The sequence below is a fragment of the Talpa occidentalis genome, unplaced genomic scaffold (genome assembly GCF_014898055.3).
Source record: "Talpa occidentalis isolate TD23 unplaced genomic scaffold, MPIMG_talOcc4v2.1 talOcc4.3, whole genome shotgun sequence".
NCBI classification, from domain to species: Eukaryota; Metazoa; Chordata; class Mammalia; order Eulipotyphla; family Talpidae; genus Talpa; species Talpa occidentalis.
The window spans coordinates 28,600,620-28,612,672 of record NW_023603184.1 but is presented as its reverse complement, the minus strand read 5'-3'; the positions used below and the strand labels follow the sequence as shown (position 1 = coordinate 28,612,672).

Genomic DNA, 12,053 nt, shown 5'->3' with positions numbered 1-12,053 from the left:
ATTCACACGGCTGATAAACACACCGTTATGCACATCAGCAAATTTCCACTGAGCCACCCACTGTGTGTAGGCTCCTAGAGCTGGGTCCGGCATCTCAGGCCAGAGCTCCCCTGTCAATTCACCAGTGGAAAAGATTTTATTGCAGCTTCGGCTTCACTGGACTCCTGAGTAGAGATGTTCTAGAAGCATTTCCCTCTTTAATAATTTCTAGTCCTAAAGGAAGTGGGGCTTGCCTCCAAACCACAGTAACATATCCCCCAATTTCCAATTACACAGATGTTTATCATTCTTACATTTTATGATTAAGGTAAAACTCAACAGTGAAAGGAATTAGGGAGGTATTTTGAACACACCACAGTACACACTTTCTATCAAAATCGGAAAGAACATTACCAACCTTTTCTCTCCAGTATTTAAAACAAAAGTGTGGAATTATGGGAATTTGGTGGTTCCACCAACGTGAAATGCTATTAGGTAGTTTGCTTTCTGTTCTTCTCTCAATGAAAATACCTGAGGAGGTCTTCTAAGTGTCCCAGATTTCAAGTGGAGGCTGACAGTTCCCTCAGCTGATGGGGCTCTTTCTAACTCTAACTACCATTGTCTCCCAAAGGCTTTGAGATGAAAAGGCTGCCAGGGAGAAAGGGTTGAAAGAGATTCCACCAAAGGAAGCATCAGCTCACAATGGCCTCAGAGTCAGCTAGGCCCCAAGACACCCCCAGCCAAAGCAATGGGTGATCTGAAAATGAAGCATATCAAAATGCTATTGATAAGCTAAATTACCAGACAGCTTATCTGAGGCCCACATCCGCCATATGGTGCCCCAACTTCTGCCGCCTGTTGCTGCCACAACAATAGGCACGCCTACCCAGAAAGCACCCTCGGACAGAAACCCAGCAGCAGAGGCATGTGGGGTGGTTACTGCGTTTACATTTTATTTTGTGCCATTAGCTCTGTGCCTCCCCCATCCCAGGAGGGACCTGAAACAAACACACATTCAATGTCTAAAATAACCTGTTACCTGTAGGACACACGCAAGCACGCTGCATGTGTGCACAGGTGTGGGTATAGAGCAAGTGAACAGAGAAAAAACCTGATGTCAACTTCAGAAATGGAGCTGCCTGGTGGGGGAGGGCGAGCCCGGCCGGCTCCAGGCTAGAGCTGCAGGCAGACAATGCGCTTTTCTCAAAACACTCGGGCGGGCGGGCCTCGGGGAGTGGCTATTTAAAACACTTGGCTCCTTTTATTTCACCACCATGGAAGTGAATTCTGCTCTTAAGTGCCAGGGCAAATGAAGTCATTTGGTTTCCACGGGCTCCCTTTGCATTTTAGCAGTGGAAGTCAAACTGGACGAAAGTCGGAAGGTCGGCCGAAGTTGTTCATTCTTCCAATTAAAATTGATTCCACTGAGGATTGGCGCCTGGACTTCATTAACTTTTCTCTTTGAAAAGACATTAAGGTCACAGAAAATTTAAAAGATATTGGACACTGGAATGAATTCTGTCAAAGATGACTCCCTTCACAAAATGTCATCAAGTCAGGTATAAAGACAAGCAGCTCAGGATGTCACCTTCTACAGACCTGATTGGTATTAAAGATGATGATTTTTGAAATATGGATTGATCAGATTTCTGCTCTTCCACTGTCTCAAAGAGAGTGTACTATCTATGCAGAGATTCTATCATTGATGGTAATAAAATATCCATGTATTTAGTTTACCATATAGTAGGGAAAAAGACACCAGTTTTCAAAAGAACTCAGCAACACATAGCATCTGGTTATGCAAAAATGCACAAGAGACAGGTCTGAATACAGTGCAAAGCAGGGGAGGGGAAGGTTGTGTCTTCATATCTACTTAACTATTACAGAAAGGCAGTCATTTCATACCTCCCCCTTTCTCCCCCCAATTACCCACACCTAGGCAGACAACGTTCTTGGATGAACTTTTCAAATTTTCTTAAACATTCTCAGTTTAGGGAAAAAAATATCCTTTCAAGTTAAATTGAGATTGCAGTTGAACTCCATCCAAGAGCAGAGCTGAACTGAATTATGATAATTAGAAAGCTGTGCCTATAAAAAAGCAGCGTAGTTCATGCATTTTTTTTTAAAGTTCATGCCAGAGAATATAAGTTCAATATGTTCTCACATAATTAACATTTCCCACCATTAGCGGCAGTTTTTCAGTTTATATATCAGTAAAAACAACAGCACTCGTCATTGTTGTATATTCCCAGTCAATAGTGCTTCAGTCACTTTACACATACATCTAAACCTGTGAGATGCCTAAAAGCAACCAGAATTTCCCACTGGAGACGTGGGGAGCTTAAAGTGTTAATCAACAAACAAGTTTTCTTTTAAACTCATTTTCCAGGGTTGGGCCCTGTCCCTCAAACTACAGCTGCTAATGAAATCCTAGGACAGCCTTAAACACAAATTTGAAAAAGAACAAAAAGCATTGATCAGGATAGTAAAAACTGATTTTAAACTGGTGAAGGGGGAGGGGGAAACAATATAGTCAGGTTGGAGCCTTCCCTTGGCTGCCACAAAAGTAGGGAAGAGCCTCTGAGGACACCCCTGACCCCAGCCAATCAGAAGAGATACCAGCGGTTTTACAGTTAGCCAGGACTCCCATACTATGGAAAGTATTTTTTTAAAAGCCTTCCAACCATGCAAAAAGCCAGTGGACAAAAGGCGAACTTAAGAGTTGAGTGTGACCCACCCTCTAAGAAATATCATCCTGAAAACCCACCCTTCAGAGTATTGCATTTGCTTTGACTCAAACAAAAATACATATTTCAAAATGCCCTCATTCTGCACCGCTACAAAGCCCAAATATAGCTTGGGGTGGGGGGGTGGGGGGAAGGTTGAATTTCAAACAAGAATTCAAATATGAGATGAGGTCAAGAAAACTTAGGATGAGATTCTTACAGATTGAAGGCTCTCAACAGGTTCACAGCTTTAAAACAAAGCAACATAAAAATCCACACAAAAACACTCGAGATATTTACACCCCAATATACTAGCATTCCACAAACTATCCCAGAAGAGGGAAGGCCCTGAATTTCCCTGATTTTGGACATATTAAGCACTTGCAAAACAAATGCTAAACAAGGTCTCACTGGGTACTGGTTTAAAAAACAAACAAACAAAACACCCCAACCCTGAAAAGTGAAATGCTTAGGAGGGACCCGAATCACTTGGTTGTATCACCTTTGTGAATATGAAAGACTAAAAGATATCACTGAGTTGTTCAAACCTGATTAGGGATCTAATTTAAATACCACAGGATAATCTGTGGCTTCTACAGATAAAATTTTAAAAGGCACCCTGCAGCTCTAAAAGATTACACCGCCCTGGGTTAGTCCCTAAGTAGCCCGGCAGCAGAGCCTAAGTTTTTGAAGGGGGAGTAAGTTTACAATAAATCCCTCCAGCCCAGTTCTGAGTAGGATATCGGCACTCTGCAGCTGCAGTCACTGAACCCTAAACGGAAAGCTGTAATCCCGCATTTATCAACAGAAAGGTGGGTTCCTGATTTTCTTGCAGGTCTACACAGAAAGCTGGACACTTGCTCTGGACAGTCCTCTTCAATCTTTGGAGAAAACAGACCCCAAAAGTTTTAGCACTAAACAGATCCAACCTCTTTTTTTCCCTTTCGCCATTTCTTTATGGGGAACAAGATAAAAGTGCCTAAAATACAAACTCAAAAGTGTTTACCCACTGCCTGCTTGCGAATATGGTCACTTTACATACACTGGATCAGACATGCAGTTATTTGCACCAACCCTTAGACTGATAAAACACCACAGTTTTCATTTGCAGGCAGTATAATTATGCTCACAATTAACAGATAATAACACATGAGATTAGAGTGAAGAGTAATCCCACAGATGCACAGGCTCTTGTAGGACTGCCATATATACGAGATTCAATCAATTTCTAAAGCAGGAAACCTGAAAATATTGTTAATGGCACAGCTTGTTTCTTCAAAGGCCTCTCTAACATTTGGAAGCCACGTTCTCTAGATGTTCCTGCCACATATTTTTCTTCTGAAAATGTAACAAGTAGGATCTAGACACTAATGATAAACTATATTTTCCCATTAAGAAAAGCCCTCTTACACTTGCTGTTCTATACTGTCAGTCAGCAAAATCCAAAACTGTTTATAAATGACTGAAGCTCAAACAGGAAAAAAAAAAAAAAAAAAGCCCACATATCCATTCCCGTATGACTTGCTTGTCCTCTTTTCTAAATAAAAAGGAATGCCAGTCCCAGAGTATATGAATATATCACTCTTGCAAAAGAGGGGTGGGGGGGGAGAGAGGTAGGGAGAAGGTAGGAGGAAAGCAACTTTCTCCAGGTTGCCCACCCCCACCCCCACACACATACATCCTTAGTTGTGTGTAATTAGTTTGCTGTGGGGGCACACGCAGCACCTCCATCTCTACCTGGCAGAAAGTAAGCTAGGTTATCCTCCCTCTTTAAATTAAATTTCATCAAGTGTATGTCATGGTGAGTTCTGGTCTATGGTTTTTGGTTTTTTGGGTTTTTTTTTTTTTTTTTTGAGGGGTTGGGAGGGCACTTCCGATAATCTCTCTTAAGCATGTGATCTGAATGGAGTTCTATATTTGTTACTATATAAAAGATTACATAGGGAAGGAATCTATCCCAGATTCTTTCCTATATTTTTTTTTACCCTTATTTTCAAGGCAAATTGTCACATTGGTTTTGTTTCAAACTTTTAAGGAAAAAAAAAGTATTCTAATATCCCCTAAAATTGAAGCTCAATTAGTACTTATAAAAGTAAAATTAAAATCCATTTTGGTGCTTTTATATCACCAGCAAGAAATAGTAAATGGATATAGCTTATCGGTTCATTTTTTTACACTACCAACAAATAAACATTGTAAACTCTGTTTAAAACCCAAAACCTGAGTGTTCAACAAAGAATTGCACAAAAAAAAAATCTTAAAATATCTATGACCATTTATGGAAATAGTGAGATTGGAAAAATAAGTGTTTCCCCCGAAAAAATAATCAACAATTCAAAACCTCCCTGTTGACAAAGGTTCAAATAATTCATTTGTGTTTCCTGAGTCATTTTGTAATCAGTTCTATTTCCCAAGATTCTTACCAAAGTTGTATCTAAGCCCAGCCCTTATAACATTTAGATATGCTTGAACCCAAAAAATTATGCTACTGACAGAAGGGTACAAACCCCACAGTGAAAGGATGAAGCATTGGGCACAGCTGAGGTCTGTTCCCCAAACACTGCCTGTGAGAACTGGCAGGGAAGCCACGGAGCATAAGAGACTAGAAGAACTCACTGCTGGCTGCAGAGAAAGGAGCCCACTCCGGGTTGACAATGAAGTAAGACCACATCTTCCTGCAGGATGGGATCTATTCAGGTAACCACCTGCAGGAACGCAGTACAACACAGCCAAAAGCCACAGAAAACTTCCAAAAAATGAGGTGAGGGGTAGGGAGATAGAAACATGTGGCTGCCCTAAACTAATAGTGCTCCACTCTTTTGCAATATCTGTAGCATTTTAAATATTTTCTTTAAACTATTTTGAAATCTGATAGGTTTCGTAGACCTTTCTGTCCCTGGACCCGGGCTCCCTCCAAGGCTGTTTTTAAAACACGGCCTTTTTACATTACCCACTCCTGGAACATCATCTGTGTCTAAGTTTCCAGTGCTTACTGAGGTCAATTTTCATTTCTGCAAATCACAGGCAGCCACTTGTTTCTGAGAAGTTAACAAGCCTCCTGAGAAATGCTAGTGGCTGGTATTTCATTGTTTCATAAATATTTTTATACAGTGACACCATTCAACTTGAAATAAATCTTCAAAAATAAAGACAATTAAAAAAGCAAAGAAAATTGTGATCTGGACTTTATTTTCGCGAGACGAGAAGAAGGGAGGTGTGAGAGTCCCATTGTTTTCAACTCTTTAAAAATGTTGCTTCGATTTAAAAGAATACAAACACATGAAAAAAGAAAGAAAACTCAGAAGTTGAGCTTTCTTCACAGCGGCCCTGTGGACTTTTGAAAACAAGTGTTGTTGCAGCTACGAACAAAGACTAGAAAGAAGTGCACCCTGATTTTTTTTTTTTTTCCCCTTCCTGGGGATCATTTCTCTTCCGATAAACAATCAAATCCCCCAGCATTTCCTACCGAAGGGAAGTTTTCCAGGGAGTCTTCTCCAGGGTTTGTTGGTAACTGCGACTCAGTCTTTTTTGGACACAATGTTTCTGCTGACTCCTGAAAATTTTCCACTTGAATGTGCAATGAAGCAGCGGCGGCCGCAGCAACAGTCCTGGAGCAGCGGCAAAGACCGCCGAGCCTGCTTTCATCTTTGAGAAGAAGGAGCGAACCCCCGCCAGCAGCACCAGTCCGCGCAGACCCCCGCCTGGCCTCGGGGGGCCCCCCCCCCGGAGCCTGCTCCCCCTCACGGCCCTCGCCACCCGCGGGTGCGGGGGGGAAGCGGGTGTCGGGCCGGCTCGGGACTCGGAGGCGGCGGCCCCGGCTCCCCGGCCCGCGTTCGCGCGGAACTTCTGACTTCTCGGGGCGCCCGTGCCGCCCGCCCGCGGGTGTGTGCGCGCGAGCGCGTGCCGGCGGGCGGGCGGGCGGGCGAGGGGGCGCGGCGCGGCCGTCCGGGCGCCCCGGGGGCCGCCGGCCGGGGCCGCCTGTTGCCGCGCGGGCTCCGCAGCGCGCGGCCCAACTTGGCGTCCCGGCAACTCGCGCGGCGGCGCCCGGCCGCTCACCTTGAAAGGGGCGCAGGGAGGCGATCGCGGGGGCCCGGCCCTCCGCGCGCCCGCCCGCCCGGCGCACACAAAGCAGAGCCGGGAGAGAAAGGAGGGCCGGAGCGGAGCGCGCTCCTCCGGGCCCCCGCCCCCGGCGCCCGCGCGCCCCCCGCGCCCCCCGCGCCCGGCACCGGCCCCGCGCGCCAACTTACCTCGGCGAAGGCACCGCCGCAGCGCCCCGCGCGTCCGAGGCAAACTTCAGCAGCGCCGCTTCCCCCGCGCTGCGCCGGCGCCCGGCTCCCTCCCGGCTCCCGGCTGGGCCACCCCACCCCTGCCTAGCGCCGCTCCTGCCCCGGGGCCGGCCGGACGCGCCGCGCGGCTGCCCGCAGCTCCGGGCGACGGTGCGCGGGGCGGGGGCGCGTCACTGCATGGCCTGTCCTGGACGCGGCCGCCCCGGGCCCGGGCCCCGCCGCGCGGACTGGCCGCGGGTGGACGCGAGTCTGCAAAGTGCTTGGTGGGCGCCCGCGGCGGGCGGCGGGGCCGCGGCGGCGGCTGCAGAGGCTCGGCTCGGCTCGGGCGGCGCGGCGCGGCGCGAGCGATGCTAAGAATGTTCGGAATGAGGACAGGAATGAAATGAACGCCAGGACCGAACTCGCTCCGGAGGGGTGGGGCCTCGGTGACGTCATGCGGCCGGCCGCCCGGGGCCGGGGGCGGGGCCTCCCGCGCCGGTGACGTCATGGGGAGGCTGGGCGGGCCGGGCCGGGCCGCCGCGCCGCTGGGGCGCGGACTCCCCGCGGAGGGGCGGCGGGGCGGAGTCTCCGGCCCGCTGGGGCGCGGGGCGCGCGCGGGAGCCGCCCTCTCCCCGCCCGGCGCGGGCTCCGGGCTTTGTCCCGGGCTGGGCGGGGCGGCGGGAGGAGGGAGCCGGCGGTGCCTGCGCCCGCGCGGAGAACTCTGGAATCCTGGGTTCTCGCCCCGGGGCGCGCGCGCCCAGCCGGCCCTGCCTCAGTTTCCCCCGTCCCGGAGGCGCGGGCGCGGGCGCGGGCGGCCGCGCCTAGAGCCGCTGGGCGCGCAGAAGTCTGCAAGGGCTGGGGGAGAAGTTGCGGCCCCCCGGTTTCAGGTGGCGCTCCAGCGCGGGGGCGCCGTCCCCGGGCGCGCTGCCCGGCCTGCCATGTCTTCCCCTCGTCTCTTTCACTTTGGGAGGCGCGCAGGGGTCTGAGTTAGAGCGAGATCTGCCCTGTTGGGAAGGGAGACCTTGAGCGTGGCAGAGGAAGCGTAATTGCAGAGTTCGTGATCACCCTGGCCTGCCAGCAGCGGTTTCTCTCCAAGTCGCTAAAGAAGTTAAATGCACTTACTCCTGCTGTGTGTGCTTTCGAAAGTAATGCGTCAGGGGAAATCTCCCTCGATTTTAAAATACCACATCTGGCAACTTCACATCGTGTGTGTGTGTGTGTGTGTGTGAGTGAACTTCACTTCCGTAGTGGAAGATCAATTCGAATCCTAACCTTTGCGGGTAGTCACGAAAAAGTGACATAGACTCAGTGGGAAATGAGGAAACAGCTCGGTCAAGTTGACCCACTGTGGGCAGAATTGTCTATAAAGTTTTGGTTGATAGTAATCTGCAATTTCATTTAAAGTAGCAATGTGGTTCCCTCTGTTCCTTCTAGACACTTTGCTCTCCTTTCCAGTTGGGGCATCAGGATAAATAATGGTGCCTGCTTTATATACCCCACTAGTCCCTAAATATGGGTGGGGGAGAGAAGTCAAATGTGATTGCTGCAGCACATTTTCTAAAAACAACTTTTACTAATGCATTTTACGTGAATTTTTGTTGTTGAGATAATTGAAAAGGCACGTGCAGTTGTTAAATAATAATAGAGAAATCCTTTGTTCACTTGGCCCCAATCTCCCCAATGGTAATGTCTTCCTAAACTATAAAATAATAGCACAATCAGGATATTGACAGTCCACATATCTTATTCACATTCCCCCCTGGTCTTACTTAAACTTATTTGTATGTGCCGGTAACACAGTTCATACAATTTTCTCATGGTTGGGTGTTAATGTATTTTACCTCTAGTTTGCATATAAGAAGATGATACAGTTCGGTTCACAGTAATGACCCCAGCCACCTTAACCCTGGTTTTTGGAAATGTGTTAGCAAAACACGTAATTAATTTGGCATTTAAGTTGTACTAGGCAGATCTCTGTCCAAATGTCCTCTAAAAGCATCAGAGTCTGATGGCAGTGCCAACTAATTTGTGTGGCTTCTAATCTACTGTTTTTTGACCCAGTGCACCTGGGCACTTTTCAGGCTCTAGGTTCCAACTAACCTAACAATACAAGGTCTCCCATTCCTTAATGAATTAAGGAAAAATTCCTTGACCTGAGGCTCAACTGTGTTCATGACTATCTTACTACGAGTTCCTGACCAGTGTTCGCTCCAACTTCTCCTTTGTACAGGCATTGGAACTCACCTTAAAAACCTTTTCTTCCAGAAGATTAAATATGTCCTTCTCAGAGGCCTGAAGCTCCTTGCTTCACACACACTATTTGCATTATGTTCTGGTGATGGCCCCATATTGAGCCCTTAGAAAGTTGACTGGGTGTTATTCAGCTAAGCCCCTAGAAAGAGGACTGGGTCTCCTTTGGCTAACCTGCCCCGGACCTGTATGTAAGCAAGAAGATAACTCATTGTTGTATCTCCATCCTAAGTTCCACACATTTTCACACATTCGAGTCACCCATTGCTCAATGCATAGGACCTATGTGTTTATTGCCCAAGAACTATTTCCTCTAGCCTCTGAGGACATGAACAATGTCTGCTAAAATGATAGCAGCTGCCATGTATTTGGCATTTTGCATTTACCATCTCAATCCTCATGGCACCCGTAGAAGGTGGTGTTTATTGGCTCAGTTCATACAGGTGAGAAATAGGTGTAGGAAGGCTTAGGCCTTGCCCCTGGTCGAAAAGTCAGGAGCATAGGAACCTGAATTCCTTCTGATTTCAGCCCTTGTTTATAACCACTGAGTTCTGCTCGCAAGGCTGAAATTGATGTATATGTATGTATATTACCTCATTGAATCCCCACAACTCCCCTCTGAGGTAGGCAGTCTTACTACTCTCATTTTATAGATAATCAAACTAAGGACCAGAGAGCTGAAAAATTTGGTGTGGATCCTCCATCTAGAAAATACAGAGAGGATTCAAACCCAGGCAGTCCAGATTTCGTGCTCTTAACCTTCCACTTAACCACCAAATGCAGCACTATAATAAATGCAAAGATCAACCTTTTGCAGTGGTAACCTACCCTGACGTATCAGTGTATGTGTGTCACTAATGGAACAAGAGAGTTTGTTACCCTCCAAATTTACTAAGAAAGAAACTAACTTGTAACACATAAAAGAAAGTGATCCACTTCATGCTAAGTAACAAATCATGCTGACAGAACTGAGTTCCCCTGAAATGGGGAGGGGGATAGGGGTGCTTTGAAATTTGCCCTAAGGAAGCACCTGCCTTGTCAAGCTATTAAAATGAAAGACAAAATATATCAATGATACTGATACAATTTATCTTATGTCCAATGAAGTTGAGCACCTTTCTAATTGGAATATAAATTGGTGCAACCACTTTGGAAAAGTTTGATGTTAGCTCATGAGAGATAGGCATACTCTATATCCCCAAAGTTCCTTATAGGATTACAGCCAAAATAAACTCAGGTACCTGTGCACCAGGACACACACACATGAGTGTTCATTTTTGTAATAACCTCATACAAGGTGCAAGCCAAATGTCCATTAATGGTAGAAAGGATCAGTGAATTGTGATACAAGCATACAATCAAATACTGTGCAGTATTAAAAATGATTGAAATACAACCACATGCTACAGTTTAGATGAATCCTAGAAATACAATATTGAGGGAGAGAAGCATGAAAAATACACCGATGTAATATAATTGTGTTAATATAAAGTTCAAAGCCAAACAAAATTTAACAGCATTGTTTGAGGTTACTTAGAAAGATGGTAAAACTAGGAAGAAAAAAACTAGCTTGAAGAACATAAAATACTTAATAATACCCCTGTTCTAGTGTACATTGTGTCAGGGAAAAGGAGAAGCAGGAGCGGAGGCTTCTGAAATGCTGGCAATCTTACAGAGTTTTCTGCTTACGTGATTGTTCACTATAATGATTTATTAACTTATGTATTTATCTGAGCACTCATTCCTACAAATTTGTTGTATTTCACAAGGTTTTACAAAGTTAAATAACAAATGCTAGTGAGAACTGTCAATGTCTTCCAAGTGCCATGACTAGATCTGATTCTGAATTTTATCTGTCACACTTTTGCATAATTCTTGCAATATATGATCCTTTCCACATCTTCCAATCTATATTGGACCCTTTCCATCAATATTTAAAACACACAAGTCTCTCTCCCCCATCTTAAAAAAATAAACAAACAACCTATCGCTCTAACCTCATCCTTAGCAACTGTCCTCTCACCTCCCTTTCATAGCTATGCAGCTGAAAGGAGTTGTCTGAGTTCATTACCTCCACGTCTTTACCTGTCACCATTCCTCGACTCTTTCCAATTATTCTTCTGCCTCCATCATTTATTCTCAAAACAGGTGTCCTTCTAACCCTCATGACTCTGTGTAGCTAATTCAATGGGCTTTTCATCAATTTCATCTTGGATCATTTGACATTGCTAACTTCCCTGAAATAATCTCCATCTCTCTCTGGCACAATTTTCTAGTTTTCTTTTCTTCTCTGGCTGCTCTATCTCATTTTCCTATGCTCACCCATTCTCTTTTAGCTTGCTGTTAAAACAGTTCTGGATTCTAGGTTTTCTTCTATTCTCACATTTTATCTTATCTAATTCTGGCTCATTCAGTCCCATGATTTCAACGATTATTTATTTACTGCTCTCTTTCAAACATACACATGTAGTCCTATCTCTTTGGAATTCCAGATGTATATATATAATGTCCTGCTTGACAACATCATTTGGATAGCTCAAATGTATGTTGAACAATATGTCCAAAGCCATGATCTTCTGCTGACTGTAGTCTTCTTCGGGTGGTTTCCTATCTGGGAAAGCGCCAGAAACCTAGATGTCAGGTTGAATACTTTTCTATCTGTGAATACCCTCCAAGGTCTTACATGATCTAACCCCTCCCTCCTTTCTCAGGGATCTTGCATCTCTCCTTGGCAATTGTGTGTTCCTACTACACTGGATACTTTTGGTTCCTTAAATTTATCATTTGGTGGCAGGGCCCTTGTTAGTATAGTTGCTTGGAATACTTTTCCCTC

At 45.9% G+C, this 12,053-nt stretch overlaps 1 protein-coding gene across 4 annotated transcripts in view; it reads right to left on the bottom strand.

Moving 5' to 3' along the window:
* Positions 1–7,032, bottom strand: part of TEAD1 (TEA domain transcription factor 1) — a 252,229-nt gene extending 245,197 nt beyond the window's left edge. For 3 of the 4 annotated variants that reach the window (XM_037522685.2, XM_037522686.2, XM_037522687.2), the window contains exon 1: positions 6,172–6,370. The gene's annotated coding sequence lies outside the window, so the exon portion shown is untranslated. Of the gene's footprint in view, positions 1–6,171; positions 6,371–6,952 lie in introns of those variants that run through there. The other variant, XM_054699377.1, reaches the window with a different exon arrangement.
* Positions 7,033–12,053: the final 5,021 nt, after the last annotated feature.